This window comes from Delphinapterus leucas, chromosome 13 (genome assembly GCF_059928025.1).
Source record: "Delphinapterus leucas isolate spDelLeu-1000000601 "Yukka" chromosome 13, BTC_Dleu_Yukka2, whole genome shotgun sequence".
NCBI lineage: Eukaryota > Metazoa > Chordata > Mammalia > Artiodactyla > Monodontidae > Delphinapterus > Delphinapterus leucas.
This window is the reverse complement of record NC_143141.1, coordinates 85,207,233-85,226,375: the sequence shown is the minus strand read 5'-3', so window position 1 is coordinate 85,226,375 and position 19,143 is coordinate 85,207,233. Positions and strand designations below refer to the sequence as shown.

The 19,143-nt window shown below is 42.1% G+C and overlaps 1 long non-coding RNA gene across 1 annotated transcript in view; it reads right to left on the bottom strand.

Moving 5' to 3' along the window:
• Window positions 1–19,143, bottom strand: part of LOC111164476 (uncharacterized) — a 36,966-nt gene that overhangs the window by 17,460 nt on the left and 363 nt on the right. The window contains exons 2-3 of the long non-coding RNA XR_002642088.2: window positions 18,830–18,972; window positions 4,362–4,441 (exon numbers count right to left, since the gene is read on the bottom strand). This is a non-coding gene — a long non-coding RNA (uncharacterized LOC111164476). The remainder of the gene's footprint in view (window positions 1–4,361; window positions 4,442–18,829; window positions 18,973–19,143) is intronic.

Here is a 19,143-nt window from a genome sequence, read left to right as displayed (position 1 = left end):
CCAAAATAAACAACGAAATAACTCCTGCAGCTTTTGAAGCTTTTAACAAATTCCAATTAATAAAACAAAGCTTAGGCTCTGTTAGTTTAAAGAGCTGTGATGGTGACAGGAGTCATGTCTGATAATGTCACTACAGGCCCCGGAGGACGTAGGTGCCATTTATTGTCCCTGCTTGATGAAAGGAAAACACGTACAGAGGCGAGAAGTGCCCACGGATCCAGGAGTAAGGCAGGAGAGGTCACGGCCTCGGTTTACACATGTGTAAAATGGGGGTGATATCAGTACTGCCGCCCTCACAGAGCTGCTTTGAGGATTGAACAAGGTCATTGATGGGAATTGCCAGGCTCAATAAATCTAAGTGACTGTTGTCAAAAAACAAAAACAAATAGAAAAACAAAGCTTACAAATAAGAAGACATTAAACTTTACTCCAAGAAAAGCAAGAGTAGAAATGAACAAGGATGAAGGTGTAAATGATGTACAGGCTTGAGTTCTGAACTTCCTTAATACGTTTGACAGAATATTCTAAATAATTGTGAAGAGAAATAACTTATTGGAAGAGTCTTGTCTAACTACATATTGGAGGAAGAACGGTACTCGAATGAGGCAAGAATAGGACCTGGGACAATATTTGGAGTGAAATACTTATACTCTTGAGTATGAAGGAAATGTTTAAGGATATCCTTCAAATACAGAATTTGTCTGGTCCTACCAAATACTTCAGCATCCATAGAGCGTGTTTTCACAATTAAAAACAGGGTCTAGATAAATGAGTCAGTTCAAAGTGTCAAATTTCAAATCTTTTGGATTTTAAAATGAAACTTTGAGGTGGATTGGAGACAATTCATTAAAATTAAAAGCACTAAGACTATTGACAAAATTCAGGAAAATATTGACATAATTTTGGAGACATAAATAGCTTAAAAACCGTTTAAATGTAGGAATATACTCTAAAGCTTTTTATTCAGCTTAGACTATTTTTTGTTTCAGATAATCCATATTAAGATGTTTTGACATTTGCTTTAACGTACATGGACAAATATTGGTTTTCAGGGGTGTGTTATTTTTAGTTTAAAAAGAATTTTATTTTTGAAAATAGTTTTGAATAGAACTACATTATAGACCATCAATGTTATAAAATTAATTTGTCAGCCAATAAATAAATTTTTAAAGAATATCAAATTTCAATGATTTGGGCCTCAAAATACACCCTGGGTTGAACAGTAAACTTGAAAGTAACACCTATTTTAAGTTCCTTTCCAGTGCAATGTTGTTTTTCATTCTAAGCAATAGCAATTGATGAGTGCTTCAAAATTCCCATTTGAATTGCACAGAAATACATAGAACAGAGTTTGGGTGTCCAGTCATCCTGGGTCCAGTAACGCCAAATGACAGATGCTCCTGGACAAGGAAGCAGAGGTCTGCTCCTAGCAGCTTCTAATTTCTCTCTCTCTCTCTTTCTTTTTTATTTTTGGACTTTTTGTCTCACCCCAGCTCCCCCATACTGAAATTTGCCCTTAATCTGCAACTCTTCAAAGTCCAGGATTTGGGTTAAGAAAGTTCTGTGTAAATCTTTTTAATGGCGGTTTGTGATGGTGCAGGGTTTTGATGTTCTCATGAGGTACTACTTGCATTCTTTTAAACGTCTTTAAACATCGCGATTCACATTTACTTAAAAGAATCTCTACTAAGTAGTGAGAAATGTCAACAATGTGAGTTAAAAACAAGATACTCTTTTGTGGTCACAAGCCAAAAAATGTTTTAAAAAAACTTACTTTAAGGCCATATCATTACCTATGTGCTAGCTACCAGCTAAGTGGAAAGCGTTAAAATCATGGCTCAAGTGACAACTCATGTGTCATGCCTGTTCTTAATTACATGACATTGGTCTAGAGGAAACGTGGTTTCAGGGTCTTTGCTGCATTACAGAATGCAGCCGTAGAAAGTCAGAGTGACGTGGTCACCAAGAGTTTTAGAGAAAGTTATGATTAGCTTCTGGCACAAAGACCAAGGTTTTTTCATCGTTCAAAGTGAATCTGATGGCTCACAGCAAACAAACCTGTTACAAAGTGTTTTCTATAACCCATGAATCATGTGTGGTGCAAGAGTGCGCTTCTCTGCTGCATCCTTCTATTAGTCATTTCTATCTTTATTGGAGGTTTAACCCTTAATGCTTCAGGGTTAATACCTTTTGAAAATAACTCAGACGAGAATGCTGAGGTCAATTTAACGTGACAATGCATGAGTTGCCACGTATGGGTCTTTGCATGCTAGGATCTATTTCTTAGTATAAAACACACATGTTCCAAAGGTCATAGATACTCCCAAGGACTTGAAGCTAAAATGAAGGCAATTTGAAGACCCAATATCCAATAGCAATCATTCATGCAATTCTCAGGACATGACTTTCCAGATACAACTTTGACACATGTGAGCAGTGAAATCACCATTCTCACATGGCTGTGATCCTTTTCATTTTAGATGACACTTCTCTATATGTCATTTCATTGGATTTACAAAGTCACCTGTGAGGAGGATAGACCAATGTTACAATTCTCCCTAGATTTATATATCAAATAGAAAACCTGAAAAAGAGCCAATTCTCCTTTTTCAAGTTTTACATGGCTTCATTTGATCCCGAATACAATCTAATAGGAAAAACAGCGTAACCATTAGATTCCTTCTCTGCCCAAGGCTGTTGAAGTTGAAAGGAACATGAAATTGTGCAAACTTGGTCAAGTACAAAGAAAATTTACTGTAAGGATCACTGTCCAACCTAGATGTACAAGTAACACCATCCTGCCAGACTTCATAGGAACTGAGATGGAAACTAAGGCTGTCTTCTCTCCCCACCAAGGTCACCTTGAATTTCTTATTTCTGCTTTTCTTCATCTCCTGTTTGGCTCAATTGATTTCCTCCAGGACTTGCCACTGCAGGCAGCCCCTAGCTTCCCAGACACAACTGCATAGCTACAGCTCCACCATCATTGGGTAAGTAGTTTCAGGGCCTCATAAAAACACAGAAAATCTGGATGACTCAACCCTTCCCATGAGCTGGTTCCCTTGGGGTAGAGTGTCAGCTGTGGATAGGGGTACGCGAAGTTCTAGAACAATGCTGGGAAACGAAACACCTAATTAACCTCTGTTAATACTCTCTATGTGCCAGATAAGTATAGATAGTATTATTATGCTCATTTTACCAATGAAGAAACTGATGCACTGACTTGTCAAAGGCTGCAGGTCAGAGACTTGTGAAGCCATTCTTCTCATTCTGGGCAATTTATTCCAAAACTGCTTTTATCCACTCTGCCATATTGCATCTCACAGTCTCTAAATTTAATACTCTCTCAGCCTTAAGGAATCATTTTGAGATGTTTATGGAGCTTAACGTTTGAAGCCAAAGTTTATCTGGTTCCTTAAATATCTAAGAATTATTGAAGAACATTGGGAATAAAAGGAAGACAAAAGTGGGACACCCACATCACACAAAACAGTGAGACAAAAACAGGGAGACACTGTTGTAAGGTGCAAGGTAATAAAATAAAGATGACAGGAAACAACCGATTTCATCTATGGGTACTCAGCGTGTGATGAAGCTAATCATTCAAATCATCAGAGAAAGCCTAAACTATGCCCCAGATGAGACAGAGACATTGGCCACGAGGACAGTGTCATATTTCACAACAGGCAACATTTTAGATTTTAAATTCTGGACTCATTAAAGGTATACGTTATTTATTGAATACATATTTATGAAACATCACTATTACCTAATGCTACACAAGGCAGCATTGACGCATATCCAAAATGATTCTTTTGTCAGTTTTGTCATTTCAATAAAGTTGATCCTCTTTGAGTCTAATTCTTTCACTCACCAAACATTGACTGAGCACATTCTCTGGGTCATGCACTAGGATTGCAGTCAATTAGCACAATCTCTGCCCTTAATTACCAAGTATGTTATGCTTCTGTATTTCCCAAGGTACCCAGTTTAATTCTTGTCTATAAAGAGTTTTGAAATATTCATTGATGGCCAAGAACTTTACTGTGCTATACCTTGAGCATATAGAAGAGGAACAAAAGAGGAAAGGGAGAAAGAGGAGATGGAAGGGAAGCAGGAGGAGAAAAGGAAAAAAGAAAGAAAAAAAGGAAGGAAGGAAGAAAGGGAGGGAGAGAGAGGAAGGAAGGAAAGACGGAAAGAAGGAAGGAAGGAAGGAAGACTATTGACCAGTCCCTGCATTTATGAGAAAACGTATATTCTAGTTGGACAGATATACAAACAAATTATTTCAATATAATATGATAGATGCCAAAAAGGATATAATGACTGACTGCTAGAATGCACAAAGGAAGAGGACTTACCTGAATGTAGGGATCCCAGGAAGATTTTCTCAAGGTCATGATGCTGGAGCAAGGTTCTAAAGGCCAACAGAAGTCAACCACTGGAATAAAGAATAGGTACAGATTGAATAAGTACATACTGAATTGATTGAATAAATAATGAATGATTGATTGAATGGATCAATAAGTAAGGGGATGGAAGAATCAAAAATGTGTAACGTGATTCTGACCTCTAGGCTTTTAATTAGCCACTGGAGAAAAGAGATAGGAACACAGGGACTCAGTTATTTTCCCAGAACAAATCTAAAGAGAGCTACTCTGGTAGAATGCTTTCGGCTGCATGTAAGAGAATACATGACAAAACAAGGCATAAACAGTGTTTTGTACAAATGCTTGTACGTGAATCTCTAAGGATGCAAATGCTTAAGACAGGAATTTGGTTATTTCACAGCTCAATTTCACAGGCCTCTGGGTAATGTCTCTCCAGTTCTCTTGTATAAAAACAACATTCCAGGTGTGTGTTTCCTTCACTCTCACACTACTCCACTACAACGCTACTCACTTCCAGTGTGTGGTTTGGAAAACCCACACAGCAAACAATTCTGTGACACCTGGATGTCATATTATTTAACTTAATTCTGACACTTTCTACCTGGAGATACTGGAGATAGTGTCAGACCCTACAGGTTAAGGGCTCCATCCCACAAGACTACACCCCTCACACACACACACACACACACACACACACACACACACACACACACACACACACTTCAGACGCCAATTGCAAGTCCAGGTGGTTACCTGTGCTTCTGACCAATAGTCTATAAACTAGAGGCTCCCACAACCCCCTCTTAGGGTTTGATTAATTTGTTAGTGACTCACAGAACTCAGGAAACCAGTCTACTTACTAGATTACCATTTTATTACAAATGATATTAAAGGATACTAAAAAACAAATAAACAGCCAGGTGAAGAGATATGTAGGGCGGGGTCCAAAAGGGTCCTGAGCACATGAGCTTCTGTTCTCGTAAAGTTCAGGGTACTTCAATTTCCAGGTACATGGGTGCCTCCTGGTTCAACCTGGAAGCTCTCTGAAACCGTCCTTTTGGGTTTTTATGGTGGCTTCATTACATAGACATGACTGATGCAATCATTGGCCATTGGTGATTGAAATCAATCTCCAGCCCCTCTCCCCTCCCTGGAGGTTAGGGGGTGAGGCTGGAATTTCCAATCCTCTAATCAAGGTTGGTTCCCTTGGCAACCAGCCCCCATCCTTAGGGACTTTCCAAAAGTCACCTCATTATCATAAACTCAGGTGTAATTGAAAGAGGCTGGTTACACCAGACAAAAGACATCCATTTCACATTTATTACTCAGTTTCAGGAACTGAGGACCAAAAGAAATATTCTAACAAAAAATGCCCTTTGTTCCATTAGTCATGATTTTATCACATGACCCTGCTTAGATTCAAAGAAGGCTTAAGAAAAAAAGCATCTTCCATTTCAGCCTCTTTAGAAGGAATTGGATTTGACCATCATAGAAGGAATTGGATTTGACCATCATAGAAGGAATTGGATTTGACCATCATAGAAGGAATTGGATTTGACCATCATAGAAGTGCGGGAGAGCAGTATCAACACATGAGCTAGGTGAATACTAAAGAGAAGACCTGCCAACACGTACCTGTGATGACCCTCTATATCCTAAGATGACACATGTGAACGTCAGTTCCTAAATACGAACAGTAAGGGATAGTCATTTAGATGTGTTCTGTAACTTGTCATATGTCTTATGCTTCTCTTATGCATAGGATTGTCCCCATAATAAAAGAAGTGACTTTCTGTTAAAGATGATTTAGATAGCAACGCAGAAAACATCTCTTCTCATTGCTGGTCTTACACCTTATGTCAACTCTAAGGAAATCAATGCCTCCACTAGAAAGATGGAGCTGAGAGCAAGGGAACATCGATTCCATGCCCGGCTTTCTACCAGGAACTTGACACCCATCCTCTCATTCAGTTTTTACACTGATCCTAAGAGGCAGCGTTAAACCGGAGCTGAGGTTCGCTGGGTCAAGTTTTTGTCTCAAGTCAGAGAGCTGAGTAATGGTAGAGCTGGGTGTCCATCCATGGCTCGTTAAAGAGCATCCCTCTGTTAGAACATGTACATGTCAGGAGGTGATGCCACGTGTATTGAAATACGATAAACATTCTACTTTTGTAGATTCTCCTGCTGGGAATCTCAGCACTGAGGAAAGCAGGAGATGTCTCTTTTAAGCCCCTCTTGCTTATTCATTTAATATATCATTGGGTCTCACAATGTAGGGTCCATTTTCCTAGTCCAGGACATTTACACAGCTTGTGCAATGATAACCATCAATCACATTCGAAACAGCTACGGGAATGCCAGTGGTTTGGACTCTTTGCTTTCACTTCTGAGGGCCAGAGTTCAATCCCTGGTCGGGGAACTAAGATCGCACAAGCCACACAGCATGGCCGGAAAAAAAAAAGAAAAGAAACAACTACAAGAACAAAAATACCAAGGGTTTGCCTGAGCTTTGCAGAACCTATTATCCTAAAGATTATGTAATTTGTTTTGAACCTACACATTCATTATTCACTCAACAGATATTAACAGACCATCATGCCTTGGACACCTGTAGATGTTTATAAATGTGGATTTGTGATCAGCCTTTAATTCACCAAATATTTCCTGATTATCTCCTAGGTGCCAGGCATTGTGATAGATTCTGATGGGTTAAAGAAATCAGCAAAACCTGGTCCCTGCCCTCAGGAACTCTGTTCCTTGAGAATTATTCTTCAATCTCTCCAGAAAAAAAAAAAAGATGTGTTCTGCCCTTTTCCCTAATGTAGGAGCATAATCACATGTATAAAGTCGTAGATTATGTGCTGGCTTTTGTGTTCTCGCCCACTCTAGATGCATTCTCTAGCCTTCTCCACACTGTTCCAGTCCCTGTGGCCTGCTTCACCTGGCTTCCCTTGCCTCATGGCATCCAGTTGGGTTTGCCAATGAGAGGCACCAGTGGGAAGCTGGAGGGGGGAGGGGATAAGATGCAGTTTAAGTTATTTCTTTTCTGCTCCCTCTCTGTGTCATCATGGTGTGTGTGGGAGGGACTCTGTCCCCCCGGGGACTATGGCTCCCACTGGGTGCCCTCCTCCAGAGTCCTGGGTGGGTTTCTCCAGAGTTCCAACTCTCACTGGGCTCCAATAACACTGTTTTCCTTTCATTCTCTTGGCCGTGGGAGTGACAATGGCTTGTTGCCTTTGCTGGTCTCTGGGTGCCTTACTCTCTCTTATTTGTCCTCTTAACCTGGCACAGACATCTATAAAAAGTCCCTGTGTTAAAATCTCCTCATTTGAACCATCTGGGGCAAATGCTGTTTCTTAACTGGGACCCTAGCTAATCAGAATATCGAAGTTGACAACATTGGAAAAAATCATCAGATCTCTCCTTTTCATTTTACAGGGACAGAAATCAGGTCCAGAGAGCACGGCACTTGAATGAGGTTGCTTCATCCACGGGAAGAAGTAATACCAGCTCACCTGCCTCTCCAGCCCCTGCTCCTGTGACACGCACCCCAGACCACCTCCCAGCCTGAGACGTGTTTCCTTTGTGGGGTCTGTTCTTCCAAGCTTTGGACAATGTCCGCTTCTGCCAGCGTTTAAGCCTGCAAGCTAAGGACATGAATGAACTGAGTCATCCCCACAGAGCTTCATTAATTTCAAGGCAATTTAAGATTTCTGAGTCATAGGTTTCAGCCACTTAGACTTTCCCAGCTGGTACTGCACTTGCCCACACACATTTTTCTTTCAAGATTGCATCTGGGTCTAGCTGCGTGGCTTGCCCACACTTCATCAGTTTGGGAAGAGAAATCGACCTCCTCGAGTGATCCGTGCCGGGCTATGCCTTCTCCATTTGCTGTGTGCATTGCAGTCTTTGCATGAGGACTTAATGGAATTAGCTGTCTGCAGCTCGATCCAGACTCAAACCACAGGAGACACGCACATTTCCACATTCTATATCCAACACGATATTTCACCCAGCCTCCCAAGGAAACTCAGTTATACCATATGGTGACTCCACTCTCTGAATAATATTTAGCAACTCGATGAACAAAGACTGAATCATATCTTAACTATCTTGGCCAAATATTGTTTTATATAGCCACCGTATTAGTAATATATATGTTTTATTTTTTACACTAGTACTTCCTGCGACGCCCACTGGAAATGAAGAGCTAGACCTCACTGGAAGGAGCCTGCACGGTCAAGGCATTCTTGCTTATTAGCGATCTTCTATTCAATATTGCATTGTATGTATGATACATTCAGAACCTCTGCTTTTTCTTTTCCTCCAGAACAGCTGCTGGATTGAGCAACAGTCTCCCTGAGTAACACAGCAGGGAATCCTGGGGCATTTCCCAGACACAGAAAACAAAAGATGTGTATCCATGGGGAGGATAGGGCTGGAGCTGTCGCCCTCCCACCAGGGAGAAGTCCTATAGTCTCAGGATATGGGGAGGAATCTTAGCAAGCCTCTGTGATGGGTCCCTGTGGTTAGGTGATCTTAAGAAAGTCACTTTCCTTTCTTAGCCACAATTATACAAGGATAATAATGAACACCTTTGATAAACTGGTGGACAGTAGGCAAGGCCTACGTCAGTCATTTATAATGTGCAGGCACTGTTGAAGCCTTCTATGTGCTAAAATAGATAACCAACAGGGACCTACTGTATAGCACAGAGAACTATATTCAATATTTTGTAATAACCTATAAGGGAAAAGAATAAGAAAAAGAATATATATATATGTATATATATATATGTGTGTGTGTGTGTATATATATATATATATATATATATATATATATATAACTGAATCACTTTGCTGTACACCTGCAACTAACACAACATTGTAAATCAACTATACTTCAATAAAAAAATGTAATCAGAAAGAGCAGCAAACAAAATGTCTTATATGTACAACCATAGGTAAGATGCAATCTATACTTTCAATGAAATAACCAGTTGAAAATAGGAATATGCAGGGATCATTTCGGTGAAATATGGCTTGGCTAAGATAGAGCTTTGCACAGTGGAGACTCTTAGCTCAACCTGAGAATTCCTGAAAAAGCTGGTGCTCAACGTGGATCTTGTCAAAATTTATGGAAGTGAGAAAGGTCTTCCAGACAGTCAAGAGTTTGAGTCTCAATTACTGGAGAATAGGATGCATTGCACAGACTAGTGGGAATAAGGCCACATTTATAGTTATGAAGAAATATTTTTTATAATTATTAGAGCATTGGTGGTTTTTGAAAATCAAGAAAGGGATTTCTGGGGGAGTCCTCAAGGTATGATAATACTCTCCCCATATCCATGGCAACTCTTGGGCCCGTCTTCACGGGAAATTGTTTGCTGTAAAGTGCTGACCTTCTGAGAATTAGGAGACAGCAAGCAGCCTAATCCATTGTTTTCTGAATGGAATTGCATTTTCTCAGCGTGCATATGTACCCAGCACTGTGACAAGTACAGAACAGAGGAGAAGGGAGAAGATGTGGCCCTTTCCCTCAGGGAGCTCCTGATCTATTGAGACAGCCATGTTCACGTCATATAATTACCGCAGATTAATCAGAATTCAGTATATAGTCACTGCCCAGTGACGCCATGCCCATCAGGAAAGAGGATATTCTCTAAGCCAGACACATCAGAAGAAGGAGGGCTTGGGAGTCATTCAACCTGTGTTTATTAAGTATCATCTTACAATAGGAATTCTTTTTATTCCTCTGGGTAAGACTTCATAGAGGAACTGCCTAGCAGACCCAGAAGGGTGACTATACTACCTTGTTCCAGTTTTCTATTACTGAGTGGAAAACTGACCTGATACTTAATGGTGGAAAACAACCACCATGGTATTATACAGCGATTTTGGGCAGCAGGTATTTGGGCAGTGGTGTTCTGTTGGGGGCTGGTCTGGTCTGGGAGGACCGAGATGGCTTTCATTCTCCTGCCTGGAGCTTTGTCAAGGTTTGGCCAGAAGGCTTGGCTCCCCTGGGCCCCTCTCCCTCTCCACGTCATCTTTTGGGCCTTTCTGTGAGGTTTCTCCAGGAGGGTAGTTGATTGGATTTATTTGGAGCCTCAGGCCTCCAAGAGACTAAGGAAGAAGCTTCCAGTCTTCTCGAAGGCAAGACCTAGAACTGGCCATGCATCATATCCACCATTTTTTATTGGTCCAAACAATCTCACACGAGTTTATATTCAAGGTCAGGGCATGGGACCCCGCCTCTTAATGGGAGGAGTGTCAAAACTCTGTGGCCATCTTTAACCTGGCACATTTATCCCTCGACTTTGGTCACTTCATGTGTGTAAGACAATCTTGGTGATTTATGGCTCAAGAAAAAATGTGATAGGAAAAGGAAAAAAAAAGAAAAAAATCTCAGATGAGGAAATAGGGTACTGCACAAGAGGCGTCTTTCATGATACTGTGAGTTCCTATACGGTCCGCTGTGCTTTGCCCAGAACCTAGTTTGGTGCTTGACACACAGAAAGTGATCCATCAACAGAACTGAGCTAACTGACAGGCATTTATTACTATATTTCTAGTTGTGTGAGTGAATTTCTCACACTAAATCTCCCAGGAAATGTGCCAGGGGAATCTTATTGCAAAACTAGCAGTTTATTGGGTTGACAAAGAGAACATTCAATTAAGGAGATTTTCAGAACACAATGGAATCATTTCAGTTGTGAAATGTGGACTTAAAAAGTAATCATTTAGAAACATCCAAGAAGCATTTGAAGACTGGATGAAAAGATGCAGCCCCTTTTCATTCAAGCACAGACTGAGGGTCCTGGGCGGGCACGGAAGGGCAGAGGCCCAGGCAGATGTGGGTCAATCCCAGGTCTCTCTGCTGCACTCCCACATCCAGGCTCATTCTACAACACCAGGCTTCTAAGAAACTGATTTACCCGGAAAACAGTGATAACAACCACAATGCATCCATCACTGTCCTAGCACTGTGGGTATAGAGGGAAATTAAAACATGGCGCTAGGTCTCCAGGGCCTCCAAGTCTCTAGATTGGGGCACTCTCTGCCCATTCCTAGATTCCAGGGAAATGCTTGGGCATCTCAAGGTAGATCAAGATGCCAGGAGGTTGGGCTTCCCTGGTGGCGCAGCGGTTGAGAGTCCACCTGCCGATGCAGGGGACGCGGGTTCGTGCCCCGGTCCGGGAGGATCCCACATGCCGTGGAGCGTCTGGGCCCGTGAGCCATGGCCGCTGAGCCTGCGCGTCCGAAGCCTGTGCTCCGCAACGGGAGAGGCCACAACAGTGAGAGGCCCGCGTACCGCAAAAAAAAAAAAAAGATGGCAGGCGGTAGAGAGGCTGAGATAGCCCATTGCCCAGCCACAGAGCCACCATGCCAGAGGGAAGAATTCTTGAAGAATATCAGAAGTGCACAAATTCCCTCAGTGTAGGCCAGCAGCTCTTAGCTTCCACTGCTTCCTGTTAAACGTAATCATATTCACCCCAAGATTCTGACATGCCACCCGAGAGAATGCCGAGGCAGGCAACTTCTGAAAAGGCTCCTCATGGCCCCTGGTATTCGCACCTTGTGTAATCCTCTCCTGCTGTGTTTGCGACGGCCTTGGTGGCTTGCTTCTGACAAGCAGACTATGGCAAAATGATGTAGGATGTCACTTCTGGGATTAGGCTATAAAAGACTTTGACTTCTCTCTGGCTCTTCTGGGGTATTTGCTCTAATCAAGCAAGATGCCATGCTGTCAGCTGCCATTTGGAGAGGCTCATGTGACTCAGAACTGAGGGTGGTTTCCAGTCAACAGCCAGGGAGGAAATGAGACCCTCAGTCCAACAATGTTCAAGGCCTTGAAACCTGCCAATACCTAAATGAGTGACCTTGGAAGCTGAAGCTTTGGGGGGCAACTTGTAATGCAGTAACAGATAACTAATACAAGCATATAAAAGAAGAAGAAAATTTAACTAACTCAGCTCTTGGTCTAGTGCCTCTTTCTACTACACCATGTGATTTCTGGCTAATAAGGATCTTTCATCCGGAGGACAGGGAACATCTGGTCAGTGGCATGAAGTCCTAGTATTTTAACTCAGCAGTCATATTCCCCCATGGTCTGACAGTGACCTTGTCTCCCAGTTGTCCTCAGTACCCATAGGGGATTGGTTCCAGGACCCCTCCCCCACTCCCCCTCAGAAACCAAAATCCACAGATGCTCATGTCCCTTATATAAATTTTTTAAATTTGCGTATAACCTATGCACATCTTCCTGTATACTCTAAATAGTCTCTTGATTACTTATAATACCTAACACAACGTAAATGCTATGGAAATAGTTGCTGATACAGGCAAATTCAAGTTTTGCTTATTGGAACTTTCTGGAATTATTTTTCTCAAATATTTTTGATCTGCAGTTGATTGAATCCATGGATGTGGAACCTGCAGTTAAGAAGGGCTGACTGTACTTTGTACAGGAGCCCTGTAGTCAGGGCTAACCCACACTACTTCCAGTCCCTAAACAGAGCTTCACCCACCTGTCCACAGTCCTCATGACACCCTGCAAGGTCTGTGCTATGATGGTGCCATTTTAAAGAAGCAGAAACTAAGGTTTAGGGATATTCTATAATTGACATAAGGTCAGAGAGCTACTGAACTTCAGAATAAGTGCTCAGTAACAGCTTCCTGATCTCTTGAATGACAATTGGTTGACTTTCGTATCTAACTCTTTTCTAGATGCGTTGCAGAGTCTGTCAGGGGTCAAGCGCTGTGGTCACTGAGCAACTGTGTGATTTAGAAAGAGGATTACTTCCCTGTAGCAAAATACCCTAAAAGTCAGAGTTGTTAGCAAGCTCTCTTATTATGCAAATGAAGACAATGAAGCCTGAGGCTTGATGCACACCCCATATTTAGAACAAAGGACATTATTTCTTCAACCTTCCTCCAGTTTACACCCCCAGGATCCTACACCATCCCCCAGGTCCACATATACAGGACACATTTTCTAAAGTGATGGCTTCATTGCTAGGAGCTATCCATCCAGTGAAGGACAAGCCTCAACTTTTCTGAGTTCTGGGACACAAATTGAATAATATAAAATTTCATGTTGTCCCAAGGGATAGCAATTATACCTAGATATATTTTTTAATTGCCTAAGTGGGGAACAATACTATGAAATTAGTTGTTTGCTTACAGTTTTGTATTTTATTAACCCCCAAAGTACTCACGCATATTTGGATGTGAATTGCACAGATATGGGTGAGACGCACCATTCATTGGTCTACTGAGTAGATTGCCCCGTATAGCGCTGAGTCTCCACGCTGCACACTCTCTACTCTGAGCCCACCTGGGGATCCAGGGCTCACAAGGTGGAAGCCACTATTCTATAGATATTGCCTTTTTGATTAGATATGCTTTCCTGGTTTGCAACTATCCAATGAAACCATCAAATGAAATTCTATGCAAGGAGCCCCAATGTAGGACCTCAAAATTGTTTTAAATTTAAAACAAAATTTTGACACAGAGGGAAAGAGAAGAGAGAGAGGAGAAAGAGGGAGGCAAGGACAAGGCAGAGGGAGAAGGCAGTGGCAGGAAGGAGAGCTGTGCCATAAAATGAACGCAGGATTTGCCCTCAGAAGTGCTGGGTTTGTACTCAAGCTAGCGACTTAAATTCCTTGAGACACAGTTTCTTCTACCAAGGCCAGTAATGAACCTCCTTTACGGAGCTATCGTGAAGATTAAATGGCACAAAATTCATAAGAGTGCTTTGTAAACTGGCAAGGCTGTGGCACGTATTAATTCTTAATAGACCTTAATCTGAGCAATCAGGGCCGTCCAAGGCCATGTTGCTAATTGGCCAAGTTGGGGCCCAGATCAACTCAATGTGTCCTTGTTCACTGGTCACAGTTCACACTGGTCACAGTTCACACTGGTTTACTGGTGACCAGCTTGTTTTTCCCGAACTGAAGGTTGGCTTTTAAAAGCTGAAGAGGGACGTAAATGATCATTTGATTCAGCCTATTCCCTTGGTAAGGAAATTATCGTTACCGCCACTCCACGATGGGCAGGGGATTGAAGTGCCACTCAGAGCCCTAAAGCTCATGAAACAAAGGTGGGCGCTCATCTCCCTCGAGGTCTGTCTGTGTGCCAGGTATGGAAACACATAACTAGATTTTCCAGAACACCCTTCAGACTGAATCTCTTTTTACAGTAACCTAACCCTCTAGATAAATGTAAATTTGCAGCACTTCCTGGACTAGCTGGATCATTTTACCTGTTTTCACTTTTGTTTATTAGCTGCTCAGCAATACATAACAGGATGGTAGACAATTTGCGATATCCAGAAAATTCCCATATGCTGGGTTTCCCAGCATCCTCTAATTTAAAAGCAACAACAACAACAAAAATTTCTCCTAGGGCCTGGGGAAAAAAATGGTTCCAAAATGGCAATTCCTTCTGTATTTATACACTGGACTTTTCCTAGTGGACCATTTATCCAAAGAGAAAAACAGACCCCTTACCTAGCCATGGTAAAACAAACCATCACAAAGTCACCTTTTAATAGGTACTGCTAGGATTCACCTTGGACATAAGCAGCTATTTTTCAAACACAAGCTGTTTGGAAAAAATTGAGAAAAGAAATCCCTATTATGGAAGGATTATAAGTGGGCCATTTAAGCCAAAGGTTTAGACATCTAAAAAAGCATGACGACAGGCAATGTGATGTAGTAAACCTTATTCATTCCCCACCCCCTTCTTCCCCAGCGCACACACACACACACACACACACACACACACACACACACACACGTGACCAGCATAGCCACTGAGTAATGGGCAACCACGGAAAAAGTTAAAGATTTTCTCTGGGTCCTGGTTTCTTCATCTGTAAAGTGGGGGTAATAATATCTATTTTGATGGGTTGTATAAGAACCAGAGAGAAAGTGGCTAGTCTAGCACTCAAAAGGCATAATTAAAGTATAATTATTATTAAAGTTAGTAATAGAGAAGACTCTCACAGTAATGGGGCAATTTATGTCATGAAGCTTGGAAGCATGCCACAGGCCTCATCACCACTGGAAATTATCTCTCCATCATGACTGTATCCAAACCCCAGGGTCATAGTGAACTTGGCCAAATGCATCTCTGACAGCTGCAGCAGGGAAGCTGTGCACCCTCTTCCCTGGATCTCTCCCTTCCTACTTACACAAAGGACTGACAGAAACTCTTCCTAGAGTTAACATGGAGGAATAATTAGGGGCACTTATCTTCTTGACGACTTTTACTGATTCTGATACTAAGAGATCTGTAGATTCTATCATCAGGAATATCTAGATTGCAACTCATGCATTAACACCACCAACCTCCTCATTATTGACCAAGCACACCCATGCCTCCCTGATCCTGAACATAACATTTAAAACCTGAGGCAGCCATAAAGCCAAATAAGAGAACTAGGGAACATGACTAGAGCAACGTAGAGGGAACACCTTGGAAAGGAGTAATTCCAGGGAAACATAGAGGCACCAACCATCAAGTAGGGTATGACTCAAGTCATAGGCATAGAGGTGGGAAACTGGAGTCCACAAAATGGTGTGAGTGGCCAGTGGGCATGTAGCCAAGAGGAGTGGGAGATGAAGTTGTTGGGAAGTTCTTGAGCTTCAGCCCCGTGTCTATACCCAAGTTTCCAGGTACGGTCAAGAAGATTGTGTTTTGCACAACCCCAGGGGTGCCATTCACAAAGACTTCAATGGGGAATGGAATGTTCTGGACTTCCAGTGTAACGAATGGAATGTTCAGTCCACAGCCTGCACGTCAGTCAGCACATGGTAGCATTCTCTACAGTTCGTCGTGGAAGTTTGTCACAGATTTTTCAGCCTAGGTATGGCCTGCTGTGAGAGTTGTTTAAGAAACATGAATGTCATCACCCGTGGTATACGTCAGCCTTCAAGTGACGGAGTAGTCTTAGGAGTTGTTCTCAGAAACCATTTATTTGATCAACGAACACAGTACTTGGGGCTTCATACTTAGCAGGAAACTACTGTACGTTTGCTAAATAAATGAACTAACGAGTGATGAAGTGAATTAAGGAGCGGTTAAGTACATTTCAAGACAGAGAATGTCTGGAAAGCATGCAGAACAGATGAGTGACCTACGGCAACTGGATCTGACTGTTCTACAGAGTGGACTGCTTAATATTTCCCTGTAATTACATAATCCTTATTTTAATTGGCACATCACCTTTTATCATAGCTACATAATTGTCTTTAACCATACCTACAACTGTATATTTAACAACTCCTATACATTTTATTGCTATTTTAAGCATTTTGTCTATTATTATTATTTATTAAAAGTTGGATTGCTTTCTGTGGACATATTTCAATAATAATAATAATATTTATTTATGTTACATGCAAGACCTTGTGCTAGTTGCCTTATATACATCTTCCATAATTTTCACGTTAGGTAAAATTCAGATTATAGTTCTATTTTATAATTAAGGTATTCTAAATTCATCTAAGGTCATATAGCTAAAAAGTGAATGAATGAAGAGTCCCACACAGATCTTCCTACTACATGTTTGTTTTTTTTTTTTTCAATCTGAGAAGAATTACTATCAATCCAGGTAAAAAGGTTGAAGGCACTTGGTATAAATTATGTAATTTATCCTGCACTACAGTCGTTTCCAAAGGTCATGAATCTGGCCTTCAAGAACGGGCAGGACTGTGGCCACTGTGTAATTTCATCAGAAGTAATGAACGTATCAATACTAACAATCGTTTACAGCATCAGTTATTTTCTCAGTCTCTCCAGGTGACAGTGCTTTCTCTTCCCTTGCAAGCGCACTGATGTTTACTCCATGTGACCTCCAGCGTGACCCTTCTAGAACCCCAATCAACCATGCTACTTGCCGCATTTAATGGTAGCCTTGACTCTACATCTCTTCTATTCTGGCTGGTCTATCAGCCCCTCCCCATTCTAATCCCAACTCACTTTGCCTGCCACATGCCTGGCCACTGCCACCAAGCTGCCAATACCAGAGCCATGGGGAGTTACTAGAAATTTCAGAACATCCCACTCCTTTGCTTCTGCACATTCTTTCTCTCTGCCTGAAATGCCAATGACAGTCTCTTATTTATGTTATCGCATGACTCATAGAACCTTTTCAAGATCCATGAGCACAGGAAAGTACATTTTTTAAATCATTGTATCTCTTTTCTCAGTGTCTGGTGCACAGTAGGTTTCAATAAATACTTGCTCTGGATTAATTCAAGGTGAAAAAAATCACATTTTCTGGAAAATTCCCTGAAGCCCGGGAAAAGTGGTTCCTTCCTCTACACTTCTTGGATGCCTTGATATCTAATTGCCACATTGTTACACAATGAAATGATGTATTTCCATATGTTTGTCTGAAGCCGGACTAGGAGCTCCTGGGCGTCAGAGACCAAATCTTACTCATACTTGGATCCTTAACACCCAGTGCAGGCCCAGCTTATGGTAAACCTTCATAGATTTCCTGGAACTGAAAAATATAATTCTAAAGCAATCACATGAGCTGAGCAGGGTGGGTGTTAGGCTTCTCATTTTACAGTTGAAAAAAGGGGACCCAGGGAGGAAAAAAAAAAATGTCTTGACTCAATTTTCATTCAAAAATCAGAGGCCCAGACAGGGCTGGAACAGGGTCTCCTAAACCCCTAGTTATAAAGCACTGTTGGTGGCCACTGAACAGAGGAGGCTGGCGCCTTTCTTTCTGACCCCTCAGCAGAGAAACAGAGGTCTGTTCCTGAGATAGGGACCAGCACAGGTGTCTTCATGGGACCAGACTGGGTGAAAGGATACTACTCACCACTCATGGTGATGGCCTGGGGAAACAGATGAGTCCCCCTAGGGTCAGGGACTGGGTCCTGGTTTGTGAGGAGTAGGTTGGGGAGACCTGCCAGGAGGCATGGGACCACTCCTTGACCTTTTCAAACCCTGCGGCCCTGCGGTGGCCTGTCGTACAGTCTATGTCCTCTCTGGCCAGCCTCCCAGGAACTGCTTATCACCAGAGTAACTTGTTTGTGCATAATTATAAATTATAAATATGCTCCAGGGGGCATAATTATACAGAGCTCTCTTTTTTGCTCAAAAGTGTCCTACTGTGGGCAATACATGATATAGTCCCCTTTTCCTCCCCCACTAGAAAATATGCATACATGCATGTAAAAGCTCAGAGGGCTCCAAGAGTCTTGTAAACGCCCCTTGGCTTTTATTTATTTATATATTTTTTAAAGTTTGTTCCCCCAACCAGATTGCTTGATTTACCAGGATACATTAGGTTAAGGCCTGGAGGTCCCAGTCTCTGCCTGAGTTCAAGCCCCTTTCCTGACGTGTGCCTGCCTAAGCCAGAGGACTGGCACCTCCTGCAGAAGTTGAGAATAACTGGAGTGAAAAGGCAGCCCTCACCTGATTCTCAGTGTTGAATGCCTTTTTGGTCCACGTGTGCGTCGGGGTAGGGGGCGCCACTGGAGCGGCCTGGAGCCTCGCAGGAGGTGTGCGTAGGGCATTGAGGGCATTGTTTCACTGGGCCAAGGCCCTCTGGGCACTGTCTTGGGAGAGGAAGAATTAGTGATTACCTTTGGTATGAGTTAAAAGGTGCCTTCAAGCTGGTCTTCTGCAGAAAATACTCAAAGCCTTGGTGGGGGGCGGGGTTTGGAGGGTGACACCAACTAAAAGTAAGCAATCGATTTCTTTTTAAATGGGGAGAAGAGTGTTAGTAA